This window comes from Diabrotica virgifera, chromosome 4, assembly GCF_917563875.1.
Source record: "Diabrotica virgifera virgifera chromosome 4, PGI_DIABVI_V3a".
Classification (NCBI taxonomy): Eukaryota; Metazoa; Arthropoda; class Insecta; order Coleoptera; family Chrysomelidae; genus Diabrotica; species Diabrotica virgifera.
In genome coordinates this window covers 204,231,603-204,252,981 of record NC_065446.1, presented here as the reverse complement: position 1 = coordinate 204,252,981, position 21,379 = coordinate 204,231,603, and the positions used below count along the sequence as shown (strand labels likewise).

General features: G+C 32.3%; 1 protein-coding gene across 1 annotated transcript in view; it reads right to left on the bottom strand.

The window, feature by feature from the left end:
- LOC114346012 (protein couch potato) overlaps positions 1 to 21,379 on the bottom strand; it is a 408,847-nt gene that overhangs the window by 23,272 nt on the left and 364,196 nt on the right. The window lies entirely within an intron of this gene.

Genomic DNA, 21,379 nt, shown 5'->3' with positions numbered 1-21,379 from the left:
GATTAAAATACAAAGCTTTTGATAATATTTGGTCATAGTTTAATGACATGGACAACGTGAAAACATTTCAAATGATTAATAATTTCCATGTTTTATAGCAAATAGATTTTGGCTGATGCCATGATCTCACACACACGCAGACACACTATTAATTTAGTCTTCTAAGTTCATTATTAAGAAACAAAATATGTCTTTAACATATTAACGCTTGTTTTCAAAAAATAATAAAAATGAAAAATAAATAAATAAAAAAATGTGGCAAATACCGCCTATTGAGAATTGCCTAGATACATATTACAATTATTCATCAAGTCACTTTATGTAAAAAAAAACAAACTACATAATAAATATATTCTACAGAAAATGAATAGTAAAAATGTATTTTTATATCCAAGTGTACCAAATCCGTACAATAATTGGTGCAAAAACGTACCAAATTCATATTAGCCAATAAACCGCAACTTACACAATCATATGACTTTATAGTCGGAGAGATAGAAGCGGATTTTGCTCGTGATTAGTAATATGGACAAACTATATGGGGATATGATTAATCAGTTGTGTACATGACTTTCCCCTACGGACGGAAACCAGAGTGGGGGACAAGGGTAGTTGTTATAAGAGGTCAAAGTCGCGGTTATTATTATTTTTTTGTGACGCTCATGATCGAGATAATGCACCAAAATTTGTTAATAAGTAGGTCATGACGTAACTAAGCAAAATCTCCAGCGGCGGAACTCTGCTTGGGGGAGAAAGGGAGTGGCGGGCTGGGGTGAATATAAAAATTATAAGGGTTTCTTTGTGACGCTCATGATCAAGATATTGCACCAAAATTTGGGAATAAGTAGATCATGACGTAACTTAGCAAAATCTCCTTTCAAGAGAGAATGGATTTTTTTGTGACGTTAGTCCTTATAATTTTTATATTCACTCCTGCCCACCACCCCTTTGCGCCCCATGCAGCATACTGCCTCTGGAGATTTTGCTTAGTTACGTCATGATCTACTTATTCCCAAATTTTGGTGCACTATCCCGATCGTGAGTGTCACAAAAAACCCCTTATAATTTTTATATTCACCCCTGCCCGCCAGTCCTTTTTCCCCCATGCAGCGTTCCGCCGCTGGAGATTTTGATTAGTTACGTCATGATCTACTTATTCCCAAATTTTGGTGCACTACCTCGATCATGAGCGTCACAAAAAAACCCTTATAATTTTTATATTCACCCAGCCCGCCACTCCTTTTTCCCCCACGCAGCGTTTCGCCGTTGGAGATTTTGAATAGTTACGTCATGATCAACTTATTACCAAATTTTGGTGCAAATGTCGATCATGAGCGTCACAAAAAAATAATAAAAACCGCGATTTTGACCCCTTATAACTAGCCTCGTCTGGTTTTCCAACGCCCCATTCTGGTTTCTGCCCGTAGGGGAAAGTAATGTACACAACTAATTCAACATATCCCCGTATAGTTTGTCCATATTACTTATCACGAGCAAAATCCACTCCCAGCTCTTGGACTATTAGACAAGGAGGTAGTTCAAGCCCAGTACATTTTATAAATCTAATAGATGATATAGGTACTGAAAAAATGTAAGAAAACGTTTAAAAAATACTGTATAGGATGGAATAGAATGCAAATGAAAAATTCAGGGATATGCGTATTTGCAGTTGACATAGTACCTATAGTCGGTTCACTAAACTCAGACACAACTGGCTAGTGATTTTGATTTTAGTCGGTAATTTTTGACCAATTTTTTCCAAAATTGGCAAAATTACTAACTATTTAGTAATTATTAACTATTTAGTAATTATTTTTTTGCCACTTTTAGTACTTTGGCAAAATTACTTACTAAAATCACTAGCCAGTTGTGTCTGAGTTAGCGAACCGACTATACTTATTATTCGGCGAAACAAAAAGAAAACTGAAGCACAATTTAAAACTCATAAGCAGAAAAAATACAACCTAAGTGTGAATAATGAGAAGAAATAGATAATAAAAGTGACAAGGAAAAAAGACACGGATGGCCTAACCGAAGTGGTGATAGGTCAACAAAAATAAAGCAAACGAACATATACAAATACCTGGGAACCTGGAATTTTATAACAGAAAAGAGTATTGCAGGTATTCTTGAACAACAAAGAAATATCAAAGAAAAAGATGATGACAATATATGAAACAATATAATATGTATAGGCTAATTTTGACATACGGTACTAAAAACAGAAGAACAATAGGACAGACAGACTCAAGAATGAACAAATAAAAACAGACTTTTAAAATAAAAATAAAAATAAAAATAAAACCGTTACTTGACATAATAAAGGAGAAAAAATTAACATGGTTCGGTCATATAACTCAAATGGACAGTAATAGGCAAATGAAAAGAGTGTCGGAAGCTAAACCAATAGGAAAACAGAAGAGGCAGAGCAATAAAAGAGTGGGACAAGGACATAGCGAAATGTTACCAAATAAGGACAAACCTTGGCAAGCAGCAATACAAATTGCGATGAACAGAAAAAGATGGAAAAAATTCATCAAACGCTAGGCGCACCTCTCTAGACACCTAACTGTAGAAGAGGAGCGATTATGTATACAGGGTGGAAGGCACTTATGGAATAAAAATTTTTCTGTCCTTGTTTCAAAAAATTTTAAAAAATGCTGAGACCCGTCGATTTTTAAATAAAAATGTGCACTTTTTAAACATAAATTTAAATGTACAGGGTGATCCTTGCAAGTCTAGCAGAGTCCATAAGATTTATTTTTAATAAATTTTTATTTTTATAGTGTATCTTCTTATATTTTTAAAAGCTGCTTTACAAGTTGATTTCAATGAGGGCGTGATATCATGTAGGGTGTATTATGAATAGTACAGGGTGAAATTTTGAAAGTAACAAGTATGGAAACCACTTATGGAATACAATTATTTGTGTTCTTATTTTAAAAAATTATAAAAAATACTGGGACATGTCAACTTTTAAATTCAAATGGGCGTTTTACAAACATAAACTAAAATATACAGGGTGATTCACGCAAGTACGGCATAGTTAATGATCTTTAGTTTTAATGGATCACCCTGTATATTTTTATATTTTTAGAATCTGCTAAACAACATCATATCAAAAAAGTGTACACCTATTATGTAGGATCTATTAAGAATAATACAAGGTGAAATTTTAAAATTATGTATAATTTTCGTCAAGATATTAAATACCCACATAAAATTTTGAAATTAATAATAATTTATCATGCTTTAAATAACAGTATTATTTTTTAAAGTATCTCTGCTAGACTTGCAAGGATCACCCTGTATATTTAAATTTATGTTTAAAAAGTGCACATTTTTATTTAAAAATCGACGAGTCTCAGCGTTTTTTATAATTTTTTGAAACAAGGTCAGAAATAATTTTATTCCATAAGTGCCTTCCACACTGTATATGTGTTGTAGAATGTAGAGGTGATGCCAGATTATCAGATTATGATTCCTCTTAGCAATAAAATAGAACAGCACATTATATCCTTGAAATGTCATCCAAAACATTGATAGTTGTGTTAAATAACTTCTTCTTACGGTGCCTATCCGTTCCGGATGTAGGTGATCAGCATGGCTATCCTAACTTTGCTTGCTGCTATTCGGAATAGTCCGGTTAAACAACTACCGAACTATTAAAAATTTAAAATAATGCACATCTAACAAAAATAGTTTTCAATAAAAATTACTTTCATTCCGTAAAAACATAAATAAAACATTGCTTAAAATTCTCTTCGTGTATTTATCCTTTCAAATATCGTATGAAATACTGTATAAGTGCATTAGTGAACACAATCTAAGGCTAAAAACCAAAGTCTAAAAGCGTATACTGATCGATGTCCATTAAAATACAACCAGGAACAAAAATATATATTTCATTTCTATAAATTACATACCTAATGCAATGAAAACAAACATGCTCAACATATCGTTAATTGTATTAGCATCAAACTCTTTTTGGTATTTTTACAGGGGGTAATAGTATTAGTACTTGGGCCCACCATTTAAAGAAAATATATTATCTCCCTCATTAGACTTTTCTTATTCAGTTATTCATGTCGAGTCGGAAAACTTTTCTACTTCGGAAAATTTTCGGGAGGGGGGCGTTTCGTAAATATAGAGGTTTCTAAACTTTGGTGTGTCCGACACCTGGAGTACCCTTAAACTTTTGTTGGACAATATTACCAGTTAATTGTAAATATTTTTATCAAACAATTCTGCAAAAATCAGATGTGAGGGTACAAATTTTATGACTCATTATGATGTGTGCGCCCCCCTATGGGGACGCACTATGGAGTCATAAATGATGATTTTTTTGTAGGATTGCTGTATAAAAATAATTCATAATTTTTGATTTCGGTATTGTAATTTTCGAGAGAATAAATATCCAGAAAATTTACATCATTTTACATTTACGTTTAAATGTTTTTTTGAAAGAAACAGTTTTTATTTATAAAGGACTTATCTCGAATACTATTTGTGAAAATAACAACCGCTAGCTATATTTCGTCAATAATGTGCTCTCAGATCAACCAGTAGCACATATACTTAGTCCATGTGGTGAGACCGCTCCCGTCTGAAAAAATTTCTGATTAGGTTTCTCTGTGGATTTCCATTTAAAAATGTCCCCTTTAAACAAATCTGAAGGGTGCCGGGTGGAATTTTTTGGCAAACACTGTTTAAACAATTTTTTTAAACAAATACAAGAGATAACGTTTGTTGCTATCGAACGTATATTTTTAGATTTTTCGAGTCACTCTAAACAAGAAAGGTATCTTGTAAATTTTCTCAAAAATTGATAGTTTTCGAGTTATAGGCGATTTAAAATCTGAAAAATGCTAAAATACGCATTTTCGAGACTTAAAAATAAATTCATATTTTTGATTTTGTCAGATACTTATATTAAAGATTGAACATTTAGCTTTAAGATTATGAAGAGTGATCTCGTCTAACCTTAATTTATACCGTTGTTTTTTAATTGTTAAATATGCGTGTTTGTCCGATTTTTTTGCCGGTGCGGCGCGCTCTATTTCAAAAATGTCCTATTTTTCTCCGATAAATACTTTTTCTAGATTCTTTGGGATATTCTAAATAAAATAAGTTTCTTGAAATTTTTCTCAAAAGTTAATAGTTTTAAAGTTATGAGATTTAAATTCGAAAAATGCCAAAAAAACGCATTAAATCGCTTATAACTTTAGAGCTGTTAACTTTTGAGAAAAATGTCAGGAAACTTAATTTATTTAGCATGTCCCAAAAAATCTAGAAAAAATATTTTTCGGAGGAAAATTGGAGAATTTTGAAATAGAGCGCGCCGCACCGACAAAAAAATCGGATGGACATGCATATTTAACAATTAAAAAACAAAGGTTTAAATTAAGGTAAGACGCAATCACTCTTTAGAATATTGAAGCTGAATGTTTAAACTTCAATTTAAGTATCTGGCAACCTCAAAAATACTAACATGGTTATTAGTTTTTAGGCCTTCAAAATGGTATTTTCGCATTTTCAGATTTTAAATCACCTATAACTCGAAAACTATCAATTTTTGAGAAAAGTTACAAGATACCTTTCTTGTTTAGAATGAACCACAAAACTGAAAAATATATGTTCCAGTGCAAAAAAAGTGATCTTTTGTATTTGTTTAAAAAAATTATTTAAACAATTTCTGCCCAAAAATTCATCCAGGCACCCTTCAAATTTGTTTAAAGGAAACATTTTTGAATAGGAATCCACAAAGAAACCGAATCAGAAATTTTTCCAGACGGGGGCGGTGTCACCACATGGACTAATAATAGACCGGATCTCGTACTAGTTGATGAACTAAGTACACAAAAATCGCTTAAAATCGCATAAAAGAATCTTAGAGGACATTAAACTATTGGTTAATACTAAAAGGCTTTTGAAAGCGACATCCAGATGCGTAAGAAAATTTTGTGGAAACCTGTTAGGCCACCTAAAGACCAATAACACAGAGCCTAGACCACCCACAGCTAAGTCATATTAATACTCTACGCATCTGGGATGAGCGATTTTTCCCTAGAGCGAATAAAAACCATGTGGCTTAAATCGGTGTATCCTTAAGAATAAACAGTAGCGCTTCATCAATATTTTTGTTTTTCGAAAGTTATGCGAACTTTCAACAGTGAGGCAACAGTGCGTCGGTAATTCGACACTGACAGTGACGTTTATATATCAAAAACAATAATTTTTATACTCATAGCCGCGAAATGTTGCCCCGTCAGTCACGTTCGATTTCTTCTTATAGAAAATCGATTTTTAGTAGATCCAATGTGACACAAAATCTAAGCATGGTATAAAAAATATATTTGAAGAAAGTGTATTTTTTTGTTCTTCTTTGCGGTACAGGCTCGTTTTTTTTAATATTGTACCTATTTAATTACAAAGTAATTTCCACATATTAATATTTTTCTCAAATTGGGCTCTGTACCGCCATTCTTTATTATATTACGAATATGTATGTCAAATATCTCGACAAAATATTCAAAATTACAGCCGCAGTCTTGGACCGCGTTTGTTGCTACCTGTTGATCGCTACTGTATGCTCTTAATTGTTGTCAGTTATTGAGAAAATCATATATTATACTTTAAAACAGTAAAATTTTATGCACTCAAACATAATATATCGTTATTTACAAAGAAATCATTGCAATGTAATTATAAGTACTGATTTTGTAATTACATATTGATTAACACATTACAACACAGTTCATGTTACTATATTGTTTCCTGATATACAATTAAAAATGATTAAATATTTATACTATTAGACAAAAACAAAAGCTTTATAATAAAGTTCTGTTCAAATGTACTAAAATAGTATAAAGATAGATCGATAAAAATTACTTTATTACATTCTTCATTTCTTAACAATAACAGATTGAAAAAATTGGAACGTCCATAATATTTTTATTCAAGAAATACAAAGGTGGCCTGCTTTATATTATTACAGAATAACCTTGTATTTATAATAGAAGTGAAAATGAAAAAAATATATTTTTTGTATGTCTACAATATTATTTATTCATTTATCTTTAATAATCTAACGATTCTAAAGATTCTTTTACGTCGACTTTTTTATACATAATTTATACCACTTTTCTTACGCTTCTTAGCATTCAAATTAGTCTTTTTTGGAACAAAAAACTAGACCATCAAATTGAATTATAAATGAAGCCATCAGGGTTTATTGATTGATGAACAAGTTCGAAAATTATTGAAATGACTAAAGGCTTTTAATGTACATTAATAAATTGCCGTTCATTTATTACACCAATCATATTTTTGCAGAGTCTGGTCGAGAAAAGAATACTTCAATTATTTCTTTTCAGTCTACCTACTCCTACTCATAATCCTGCGATTCTTTGCCATCTTTCAAACTTTTTTATAAACTTGTTTAATACTCAGGTTTTACTGCCATAAATTACCGATGGCTGTAAGTATTACTGTCCAGAAATGTTTGTTTCTCTTGATATTTTCAACTCGACAATATTACGTAGAGTTCCGATATAGTCCAGGGCGCATCTGTTTTGAGATGGACGTTGAGAGGTGACTCAAATTTTTTTGCAGAAATTGCTTGAAAATAAATCAAATAATAATATTTGAGTTATCCTCCCTTTCAAAAAGGTCCGGAACATTGTTTAAATAATCAAAATGTCAAAAATAAAGGAAAAATTCGATTTTTTTCTTCGTTTTTTTGATTATAACCTTAAAAATATTCATTTCCGAGAAAAGTTGTACTGACATAAAAGTTGCGTAAATAAATTTCCTACAATATATAATTGGTTAAGAATTTAAAAAATAGTCACCCTAGTTGCAAAATAGCAATAATTGCGAAAAAACCATGCAAAAACAAGTATTCGCATTTTACGTTTTTCAACCATTTATGCTACACTTAGGACCTTCATATTTCACCCAGAAAAACTTTATGATACAGTAAAACAATACCGTAAATTTCGTTAAGATCGGTATAATAGATTTTGCAAAATAAACTTTGCAATCCAGCTTTCGCAAAAAAAAATTCATTTTTTTAAAATGTTACAGGACTGAAAATGAAGCAGATAGCAAGTTGAAATTTTTTTTTACTTGTAGAAGTGTACTGTACCTTTCATTTGCTATTTGCAAAATTTAAATCTATTAATTACCACGGCGTCAGGAAATTTTTTAAATAAACATTAATTTTTGGTGCTACGCGCAGGACAGCGGTGTTCGATTCACACAAGTTGATTTCCACCAAAATTTCTTTCAACCTTTATCTAATATATTATTTTCTTACTCTATATTTTGTTGTATTTTAATATTTTAATTCCACAAAAATCAAACTAATTTTATTATTGTTTGTGAAATATTGTTTAAACAATTGCATATGTTTAAAAATAATAAACTTTTATTCTCTAAGGTAAAATATATGAACAAAGAAAGTTTTTGCTAATAAAAGTGTTATTTCAAAGGATAGAGTATGTGTTTTTATTTTGCAATAAACAAATTTATTTATTTATATCGAACTGTAATAAAAATTAAAATGTATCAATCATTATCAAAGGTCATTGAAATGCCCAATCAGAGCAAACTATCCGCTGTCCTGCGCGTAGAACCAATAATTAATGTTTATTTGAAAAAAATCCTGACGCCGTGATGTTAATCGATTTTAATTTTGCAAAATTGCAAATGAAAGGTACAGTACACTTCCATACGAAAAAAAAATTTCAACTTGCTATCTGCTTTATTTTCAGTCCTGTAACATTTTGAAAAAATTATTTTTTTTTGCAAAAGCTGGATTGCAAAATTAATTTTGCAAAATCTATTGAACCGATCTTAATGAAATTTACAGTATTGTTTTACTGTATCATAAAGTTTTTCTGGGTGAAATATGAAGGTTCTAAGTGTAGCATAAATGGTTGAAAAACGTAAAATGCGAATACTTGTTTTTGTATGGTTTTTTCGCAATTATTGCTATTTTGCAACAAGGGTGACTATTTTTTAAATTTTTAACCAATTATATATTGTGGGAAATTTAATTACTCAACTTTTATGTCAGTACAACTTTTCTCGGAAATGAATACTTTTAAAGTTATAATGAAAAAACGAAGAAAAAATCCAATTTTTCCTTAATTTTTTGACATTTTGATTATTTAAACAATGTTCCGGACCTTTTTGAGAGGGAGGATAACTCAAATATTATTATTTGATTTATTTTCAAGAAATTTTTGCAAAAAATTTTGAGTCACCTCTCAACGTCCAAATGTACTAATATTTTTACAGATGCGCCCTGGTCTAATAACTTTACGTCTTTTTGCAATTATTTTCACTATTTATATCTCATACAGGCTTAGTACAAATCGTACAAGTCTCATATCAGAATTATCCGACGTTGGCAATTACCATTGCGACATTGCGAAGGCTGTTCGATCTTCTGCCACATACAATAATATAATTCTTCTGTATTTGGTATCTAAGTCCATTCATGAACGTTTATTAGCCAAAAAATCTGTTTTCTTCCTACACTTCTCTGGTCTTATTTTTAACCTTAAAGAATTAGTTGTTGTAGTAATCTATATCGATTTCTCCTCATTAAAAGTTCCAGTTAAGACATTTTCTGGTGTTTAACAGTCTTTAGTAAGGCTCTCTCTTTGTCGACCCTCCTTTAGTACTTCCTCGTTAGTTTTTCTTAACGTCCAAGCTATTTACAACACCCGTCTATAAATCCGCAATGATATTGCTTTCATTCAGTTCTTGCTTGATACTTTTACGGTCCACCCTTCTGCTCCATACAAGAGGCCAGACCGAACCTATTACTTAATATTACTTTGTCTTAGTTCTAAATTGATATGATAATTGAAAAACAAATGTCTTCATTTCAGAAAAGTTGTTCTTTAAATCTGCCTCTTTTTCCTTTTCGTCTTGCATTTCATTTATTTGAAGATTTAGATTTTGCTTATAATTATTAATGTGTAGTAATTGTTTCATCGAAAAAATTGGATCGACTGTTGATGGAACCTCTTTACAGAAATTTCAAAGATCCTTATTAAAATCTTGTTCGTTTATGATCTGTAGTTTTATTTACCATTGGCCTTTTTTCTTCTTTTTTTACAGATATTTTGTAATTAGACTACACTATGTTGGCGATCAGCATAGCTATCCTAGTACCATAATAAATGAAGAGTGGACGAAGAACCACAAGATAAGAGCACGCAACGGAAAAGCTAGATCCTCTTTCAACCGGATGGGCCTGAGATGCTACGTCTTCTCTGTCCTTTTTTATGGTGTTGAATCGTGGACCTTGAACGAAGAAAATTGAAAGTATTTGAGATGTAGCTTTATCGGAGAGTACCTAAAATTCCATGGAATAAATGGGGAGATCCTCAGAAGAGTGAAGAAGAACCGAGAGGTACGGGCCACTATCAAATCTCGAAATTTCAATACTTCGGACTCATTATTGCGAAATGAATCCAGATATGCCCTCCTACAAGCCATCCTGCAAGGAAAATATTTGGAAAGCGAGGTCCAGGAAGACGAATAATATCCTGGTTGACGAACCTCAGAATTTGGTTCAAAACCATATTACTCTGGGCTAATTAGCAAACTACAAGGAAAAGTTATTTACCAGCAATTTTATTGCTGGAATCGAATCTTATGATTCTATATATTAATAATATAGGTATGCAAAGTCCCCAGATAGTGTGCTACTTTTTTTATAAACAAAATGGCGCCCGAAAATAGTGTTTTTTTAATATTTGCTCTATAACTCCAAAGATTTTAACTTTACGCCAAAAACACCCAAATAAAAATTCACCGTAATTAAATTCTGCATAGAGACGTGGTTTTCACGATTTACTTTGACGAAAATTTTCCCCGGAAAATGCGACTTTTTCCAACAAAATCTTTACTTTTCAACTAAAATTTTAGATAAGTAATTGTTTGTCAATAATTAAATAATTTGGTAATATAAAAGCTCTTTTCGTATAGATTAAAATTCCAGAAGCCACGGAAATTGAATAAACAGTTTAGCAACAATTGAATTGTTAATTAAAAATTTACGGTTGCTATAATAACCACAATAATTATGATACATAAGAATAACTATAATTTTTGTAAAAAAAGACAATGTACTTTACAGAATTGAAATTGGACTATTTAAGCGGCCTCAAGAATATTTTAAAATTATAAACAATTTTTTGTTTTGTCAACAAATAAAATATCTCGGGAAATATTAAATTAAACTAAATCATGCAAACGGCATTGGAAAAAAACCGGCAGGACGCTTCTTTTAAAAGAAAAAACTTTTAATTGTGATGAGTGGTTCTTGGGATACAACCGTTCAAAGTTGACCGGCATTTACGGCAAAGATATAAACAATAGGATCATAATTGTCGAACCATCACCTTATTATTTCGGCCTGTTTCTCAACACCAATTTTCATATCTTTAAAGTACTCATAACATATATTATTACAATAAAAACTATCGATATTATGAGTGAAAATTGCCAAAAATAGCAAAATTCCATCCAAAAATTAGGTTCCAGAAAATGTAATGTAAAATATTGCATTTCCTCGGCTTCCTATGGAGCAATTTTATTCATTCTTTTTTTGTTCCCAAGTAACTCGATCAGAGCCATCTGACTAACGCATTATTAAATGTGAAAGTTGCTTTTGTTTTGTTATAATAAATTAATTTATTTATTATAACAAAATTCTTTAAATTGTTTAAATAAAGATTGACTAAATAATTATACAGCTTTCAAATGATAATATTTATGTTTTTAACGTTAAAAGGTACACTTGTAGTAAGTTTGTCTAAAAAAGGTCTACAACTGGAAAAACTACTTGACAACAAAACAAGGGTGAAGAAAATTGCTCCAAGGGAAGCCAAGAAAATGCATTTTTTTAACGTATACCGATTTTCAACTTTGAGATTACATTTTCTCCAACCTAATTTTTGATTGGAATTTTGATATTTTTGGCAATTTTCACTCGTAATATCGATAGTTTTTATTATAATAATATATGTTATGAGTACTACAAAGATATGAAAATTGGTGTGGAGAAAGAGGACAAAAATAAAAAGGTGATGGTTAGAAAATTATGATACTATTTAAATTATGATCCAGTTTATATCTTTGCCGTAAATACCAGGCAACTTTGTCCGGTTGTATCTAAGGAACCACTCATCACAATTAAACGTTTTTTCTTTTAAAAGAAGCGTCCTGCCGTTTTTTTTTTCTAATACGGTTTTTATGATTTAATTTAATTTAATATTTCCCGAGATATTATATTTTTTATAAGCCAAAAAATGGTTTATAATTTTAAAATATTCCTGAGGCTGCTTAAATAGCCGAATTTCAATTATGTAAAGTACATTAGATAGGTACAGTATCTTGTTATACAAAAATCATAGTTTTTCTTATGTATCTTAATTATTGTGGTTATTATAGCGACCGTAAATTTTTAATTAACAAGTCAATTGTTGCTAAACTGTTCATTCAATTTCCATAGGCTTCTGAAATTATAATCTATACGAAAAGGGCTTTTATACTACCAATTTATTTAATTGTTAATAAACAATTACTTATCTAAAATTTTAGTTGAAAATTAAAGATTTTGTTGGAAAACCCCGCATTTTCCGAGGAAAATTTTCGTAGAAGTAAATCCGGAAGAACACGTCTCTATGCAGAATTTAATTATGGTGATTTTTATTTACTTGGATGTTTCTGGTGTAAAGTTAAAATCTTTTGAGTTATAGTGCAAAAATTGAAAAAACACGATTTTCGGGCGCCATTTTGTTTATAAAAACAGTAGCACACTATCTGCGGACTTTGCATACCTATAATATTAATATATACAATCATAAGATTCGATTCCAGCAATAAAATTGCTGGTAAATAACTTTTCCTTGTACTTAGCTAATTAGCCCAGAGTATCACGGTTGGTCTCGTATTTTAGTTTATAATATTTAGTTTCTATGTGTACGAGCGTCTATTGTTGACCTCTCTTCTTAGTCCGTTCGTTAACGGTAAAATATTGCAAAACCTCTTAATTTTAAAGAACCGCTTGGATTGACATGAAATTTGGCATACACATAGCTAACAAGTCAAAGAAAAAAAGTGATATTGTGCCGATATGTGCTTTTGCCCTGGGGGTGGTTTTCACCCCCTCTTGTTGTTGAAAAAATATTCGTCCAAAGAAAGTCAGGAAATGGATAAACTGGCTAATTTTAAGTAACTTTTGTTCTATAGAGTTTTTTCACTAAGTCAATACTTTTCGAGTTATTTGGCAGTGAATATGTTCATTTTTTCAACAAAATAACCACGCTTTTAGACGGTTTTTCGCAAATAACTCAAATATTATGTATTTTGTCGAAAAAACATTCTTAACAAAAATATATCCTGTAAAAATTTTAAAAAAATGGTGTATATATCACGTCTCTATACCTAGTAGAAGCAGAGTTATAGCTAATGAAAAATAGGTTCATATTCGTCAAATTTCAAATGGAATATTTTAAAGTGAAATAACCAAAAATGAAGCACATTTTGGGGAAAACTCATTACAACTTATTTAAAGTGTTTAAAAAAAGCTTCATTTTTGTTTTATAAAAAAAATTCTAGCGTCAAAATTAAACAAGTTACGCTCAAAATAAAGTTAGTCCCTTCTGGTTTTGGTAAAAAAATCGAGAAAATCACCCCCTAATTAGTATCTTAAATGAACTTAATCGTTACGACTTCACAAGTTTCTTGACTCGTTTATATATTGTTTATATGATCTGTAAGTTTCATCGGTTCAAAGTCCTTATTATTGAAAGGGCTGTAGTTAAAAAGGGTTGAACGAGTCACTGATCACGAATGTATGCAAATTTAGAAACACCAAATCTCAATCAATTTTTGTCTAACAGAAAAACAAAAAAATACATGATATTCAGAAAATGAAATCCGACTTTTTTTGTTTTTCGAGATTTTTGGTATCTCTGACAATTTTTAAGTTATTTTGAAAAATAGCATATTTTTCAAAATTTAAATTTTTAAAAATTTTACTTTGAAACCAAATTTTTTCAAAAATAAGTACTTTAAATCGATGAAACTTACAGATCATATAAACACAACATAAGTAAAATAATTTGTGGAGCCGTAACGATTAATTTCATTTAAGTTGCTAATTAGAGGGGTGGTCTTCCCGATTTCTTTTTGCAAAAACAAAAGGGACCAACTTTATTTTGAGCGTAACTTGCTTAAATTTAATGCTAGAAACTTTTTGTAAAAACAGAAATAAATCTTTTTAAACACTTTAAAAAAGTTGTAATGGGTTTTTCCCAAAAAGTGCTTAGTTTTTTGGATATTTCACGTCGAAATATTCTATTTGAAATTTGGTGAATATGAATCTATTTTTCATTGGCTATAAGTCTGGTTCTAAAAGATCCAGAGACCTAACGTGTAAACCATTTTTTTTTACTTTCTTATCGGCTATATTTTTGCTAAGAACGTTTTTTTCGACAAAATACTTACTTTTTGAGTTATTTGCGAAAAATCGTCTAAAAATGTGGTTATTTTGTTGAAAAATGAACATGTTCACTCGCAAATAACTCGAAAAGTGTTGACTTGGCGAAAAAGCTCTGTAGCACAAAAGTTACTTAAAATTTGCCAGTTTACCCATTTCCGGACTTATTTTGGACATATATTTTTTCACCCCCAAGAGGGGGTGAAAGTCACCCCCAGGGCAAAAGCACACATCGGCACAATATCACTTCTTTTCTTTGACATGTAAGGTATATGTATGCCAAATTTCATGTCAATCCAAGCGGTTCTTTAAAATTTAGAGCAAAAACCGTGAAAGAATGGACTATCTGTAAATCCCTGTAGTCTCGCTTTTTAGTTTCTATGTATTTTCAGAAATTGAAATTTTGAGAGATTCAAATTTATTTGTATAACTAACAAAAACCACAATTAATATTTTTGAAAAAAATTGATTATAGAACCTTTATGATCCTATTCCAACAAGTAAATATTTCTTTCATCGTATCCACCTTTGTGAAAATCTACCAAACTTTCAAATTTAAAATACAGGTAACGTAGACTGAAGGTTCCATTAATTTTATCAATAATGCCTACGCTAGTTAAAACTCCATTTTAGAGCATGTTTGATTTGTAAAATGTGTTTGAAAACGTAACCGGGATTTAAAGTAAAGTAAACTTTAGTGTAGAGTAGGTAAATATTCTGATACTGTATTTCGTAACCCATACAATTATCTCTGAAAATCCTCGAAAATACACATATCTTAGAGTTTAGAGTATCCAAGTGAATTTCATTAAACTGAGGAAGATAAATATACCGTACAGTACGATCCTCTTTCGTTAAAATAACAACTGAATACACTGTTAAACTATACATTTAAGCGCAATAAGTTTCGTATATAGTGTTATTATGCCCTAAAGACTATCCCCAAACTATTTTCTGAACTATAAACTTTGAAGTAGATATTAAATTTTTAGTTAATTGTACAGCCGGTTCCTAAAAAAACTGATACGACTCTTAGTAAGATTTGATCATGTTGAGCAGTGTATTTGATTGATCTGACATTATATTTATTATGACATACAAATAATAAAATAAACAAACAACAAACAACTGATTACATATTATGTTAATTCATAAATTGTACTAATTATTAAGGTCTAAATGTTTATATTATTTTAAATATATCTAAACTTTTATATTAACTATCTAAATGATAGTTTTTACATCAAATAGATCACATAATTATTGTAAACGTGGATTATACAACAAAACAAATTAATATTCAATTCAGCCCTGTAACTTATTAAAATAAATATTATAGAAGTTTTCAGGGACTTTCAGCCCTCGGTAATAATGTAGTCTTTCATTCCGAGTTTAAATTTTTCAAAAATATTTATTAGTTTTCTCAGGATTCGAAGAAAATGAATACAATTAAAATACATTGAGAATTTTGACATGCGTCACAATTTTGCATTAACTCAATGTAAAATTCTAAACTGTTAAATTCCAGCTTCCCTAATTATTTGACATCAAAAGACATTAGAAACTATTTGTAGAGGATTGAAATCTGTATTGAAAACAACTGTTAAAATTGGTCTACGTAATTAAACATATTCCAAAATTTTGTAAAAATGTAATACATTTCAGTTTTCAGCCCAAACTTAGGCCACACACAATTCAATAATGTTCACATTTTTGAACTGTCAATATTTTTATTTTATCATCTATTGTTTAAAAAAAACCCAGTTGATAAGATACTCTCAGTTGCGGAGAAAGTATTAATAATAAAGATTAATAATAAACTCTAATAACCGTGGAACAGAATAAGCTATCTGACAAATTTTAAGATTTGGCAGTGACATTGACAGTATGTAAATATTAAGTATTTATCCTTCAAAATACACTGCTCAATTTTCTACAAAATACGCTTCAAGAGTCGTATCAGTTTTTTTTGGAACCAGGTGTACAATAGAATTATTGTTCATCATCATTGTCACACAACCAATCGCGTCCAATGCTGGATATATGCCTCCCTCAGCTCTTTCCAGTGTTTTCTACACTGGCCCGCTTTTAGCCAGTTTCCCAGAACCTTGCCCTGATTCATAGAATAAATTTGTAGAAATCGTAAAACAAGTATCACGGAAATTTATCCCTAGAGTTTGTCGAACTGAGTACATAGCGGGGCTCAATGAAGAATATAAACCCCTACTTTAAAGATATGAACAGCTATATGAAGAAGAGCCTTTCTCGGAAGCAACACTACAGGCTGGGGAGGAAATGTTACATGCGATATCCGCCAACAGAACTGAAAGGTGGTGCAAGCTGGTCACGAGTCTGGACATGAAACAAAACAGCAGACGTGCCTGGAAGCTGATTCGAAATCTTGTCAATGATCCCGCCGCTCCGGCAGTCAACATGACAGAAGTCACACCCGATCAGATAGCCCATCGTCGTCTAATGAACGGTAAGACGACATCAAGAAAGAACAAGGTGAGAGCTCAACGGAATATCGACGAAGAAAGAGATGTTCTATGTACCTCTTTTTGTCTAGAGGAGATGAGAGGCGCGATCCACCAAATGAAAGATAATAAAGCGGCTGGTCTGGACGACATACGAACAGAACAAATAAAGAACTTTGGACTAAAAACCGTAGAGTGGCTCATAAAAATGATGAATTGCTGCATCCGTACATTACAAATCCCCAAAATCTGGAGGAAAGCTAGAGTGGTAGCCATCTTAAAACCAGGGAAGGATCCGGCGGATACAAAGAGTTTTAGACCTGTTTTTCTTTTGTGCTACCCTTTCAAGGCATTTGAAAGAATGATACTGAACCGGATCGCTGAATGTGTGGAGACTAAAATTATTCCAGAACAAGCAGGATTCAGACCCGGAAAGTGCTGCTGCAGTCAAATTCTTAATCTCACCCAACATATTGAAGACGGTTTGGAACGGGAAGAAATAACAGGAGTAGCGTTCATAGACCTAACTGCCGCGTATGACACAGTTACCTATCAACGGCTACTCACAAAACTCTACGAAACTACAAAGGATTTCCGACTAACAAGGTTAGTGAAATGTCTCCTCCAGAATAGATGCTCCAGAAGGACCAAAAAGATGAGCTACCACAGGGAAGTGTCCTCGCACCGATTCTATACAACATATAAACCAACGACCAATCCATACACCAACAAACAAGGCAATTTATTTACGCTGATGATACAGCTGTGGCAGCTCAGGGAAGAACCTTCAATGAAGTCGAAGTGAAACTGACAGATGCCCTGGGAGACAGAGCTCTATACTACGATAAAAACCATCTGAAACCCAAGCCCAGAAAAACCCAGGTATGTGCTTTCCACCTTAGAAACAAGCATGCCCGAAGGCCGCTGGAGGTGGAATGGCGTGGTCAGATGCTGGAACACAACGAGACGCCAAATACCTTGGCGTCCGTCTGGATAGAACTCTGTCTTACCGATACCACTGTCAAGATGTCAAGAAGAAAGCAAGTGCCAGAAATAATATCATCCGCAAGCTAACAAATACAAAATGGGAAGCACAACCACACACTCTCCGCATTTCTACCTTAGCATTATGTTTTTCGGCCGCGGAGTTTGGAGCACCAGTATGGGCAAACTCTGCTCACGCAAAGAACGTCGACGTGGCTCCAAATGAAACGGTTCGTATAATATCGGGTTGCCTGAAACCGACACCTATCGAAGAGGTATACCCCATAGTTGGGATTGCTCCACCACCTATCAGGAGGAAGGTCACGTCAGAGGTAGAACGAAAAAAGCAGGAGACGGACCGAAGACACCCCTTATATAACCACCAAACTCAGCCAAGCAGACTAAGATCTCGGAAAACCTTCCTGCAAACATCAAGATCCATCCCCGAAGCGCCAGAGAGGCGCCGAATACACCTATAGCAAGCGTCAGCTACCGCGACACATTTTCCTCCCTCAGAGGAAATGGCTGCTTGACACAGTTTACCGTATCCGACTTGGAAAGCGCTAAACAGAATAAGAACCGGTGTTTCACGTAGTGCTAGCAACCTGAAAAAATGGGGATACCAGGAGGACGATACCTGCGTCTGTGCACAGAGTATGTGTATCATGCACAGAGATGAGAGAGACCTGCACAGAAGAAGACAGAAAATGACAGGGCCGTCTATGTGGCCAACCATTGGAAATACCGAATTTAAAGTTGTTTGTGTTCCAGACACGGAAAGTAAGTAAGTAGCCACTTTCCCGCTACTCTTTTGACGTCGTCAGTCTATCTAGTCGGTGGTCGTCCACGGCTTCTTTTATAGTTTCTGGGCCTCCATTCCATGATTCTTCTTGTCCTCTGTCGATCTTGTGTTCTAGCGAAGTAACCTACACAGTTTCACTTAAGCGTCGTAGCCCTTTCGATGACGTCTTGAACTCCTGATCTTTGCCTGATTTGTTGGTTTGTTGTGTAGTCTCGAAGGCTCACGTCCGACATTGCACGTTCCATGGCTCGTTGTGTAACTCTGTTACACAACGAGCTATTTGTTGTACGGTAGTATTGGTATAAAAACAGAGTTTTAAGCGAATGTATCATGGAAACTGTATCTTGTAAGTTGTCTGCAATTATTACAACATCATCTGCAAACTTCCTATGATTTAATCTTTTTACATCTTTATTGATGCCCATATCTTGCCATTTGGTGTTCTTAAATATTGACTTTAGAGCTGGCGTGAACAATTTTGGTGAAATTCTGTCTCCTTGTCTTACTCCTTGACCTAGGCTGAATTTTTCTATGTCTTCGTGTAGTCGCATACTCGATGCAGCGTTCTGGTAGATGTTTTTGATTAGTGAGGTATACCTGTAATCTATTAGGCTTTGCTTTAGGGCTTCCAGTACTGTTTCAAATTCTACAGAATCAGAATCCTTGTCGTAATCGACAAATGCAAGAACCAGTGGTATATTGTACTCGATTCATATCTTAATTATATTGGCTCTTGGTTAACTCGGTAGGTTCCTAAGATATTTATATGTGATTGTATCTCACCGTTTCAAAATGGACTGGTTGGAAAAAATATTCGGTTTGCGGAAAACTCTCGAAAAATACAATCTGCTTTTGCATTTTCATACATTTTGATATAATTCATTTGTTTTGTTTTATGTTTTTTTGTCATTTTTATTACTTGTAATACTTGTCCCTTTTTGATAGCTGGAGTTCGGTCTGCACTATATTCCTTTAATATTAGGTCTGACCCTCTTGCCATATTTTTAGTCTGTCCTTGATGTCCAAAGTTACGATCCCAGCCATGTCCAGCAGTATGTTAGCCCTTTATTTTGTTGACCTGTTATTTCTATCATTTTCACTTATTTCATCAGTTGATTCATCTCTTTACATCATTCTTTATACCATTTTTCCTTTGTCCCTTTTTCCCATTTCCGTAAGTATGGAATTATGCACGTTACTTTGTCGGTTCTTAGTGCACGTCAACGTTATACATCACGGTATAAAAATGGGTCAATTTTGTCTACAGTCCGTCTAGTTTACTTACCATTTCACGTCATTATCCTCGTTAGAGATCTGAGTTGACATTGTTGCCCAATTACAAAAAATTCTTGAATTCATTTTAAATCAAATACATCACATAATTTTTGCGGCAGTGGATTAGGTAGCAAAACAAATTAATATTCAATGTAAATAAATAAAAACTTTAGAAATAGAAAACAAGAATTAAGTTATAGTTGTACGTTGTTAACCCTTAAGTACTAACATCTTCAATCAATGGCGTAAACACTAACTAACCGCCTGACAGACGGGTTTACAATTTTAGTGGTAATTTTTGTTTTTGTTAAATATTTTCATGCAAAAAAATATCTCGTTGACTTACTGAAAGTATTGATTATCTAAAAAACACAGTAATTAATCTAGTTTTTCTGTATTTATTAAAATAAAAAACATTATAACAAGAATGGAAGGATTGTTTGTGTACCTTTTCACTCCTGAAAAAATGTGTGATAAAAATTAAACAAATTAAAGAATCTTAATAAAAATTTATAATCAAGTTAAACAAAGGGTAATAAAAATGAAAATAAAAAGGTTTTTAAAAAATGTTAAAACAAAAAAAAACTGACAGGTACTATAATTAGTACAGTGTAGCAATGGTAGTCAGTGGCAACATTTTCATCACAAAATGATTTCACTTCACTTATGTCGTCTTCTATCTCATCAAACCCTTTCAAAAGAGTTTCCTCAGGGTGTTTATTCCCCTATTTGATGTTTTTTTACGAACTGGGGCATATTATGTGTAATGACGAACTGGGCACAAACACTAACACCCCGTCTATTAGACGGAAATCACACTTTGAGCCTAAATATCTTTCGAATAACAACCTGCAGCACATTGCCGAGTTCAATACTACTAAAGAACAACCCAACTTAAAAAGTCATAAATGGGCGACCTTCAAAATTTTCTAGGAAGGGAAATATCCCACTTTCGACAAGCGATGCCGTCTGAGAGACGGGGTGTTAGTACTTAAGGGTTAAGTACATAATAAAAACAGTAAATATAATGAAACAAATACTTATAGTAAAGAATATAAACAAATATGAAGTGTCATCACCGCAACTGTCAAATACATGTTACCAATTTACGCCAAAATATCACCTTCGTTCGATTACAGTTACAGTGTGTTCCGAACAAATTTGCTTCATAAAAACGCTTTGAAATCCATTTATACAAATTAAATGAAACATATTATTGTGTATTTCTTTAAGTTAACATTGATAGAAATCTTTAAATATTATTTCTACGCATACATAATAAAATTATATCTAGTGACTGTAATGTCT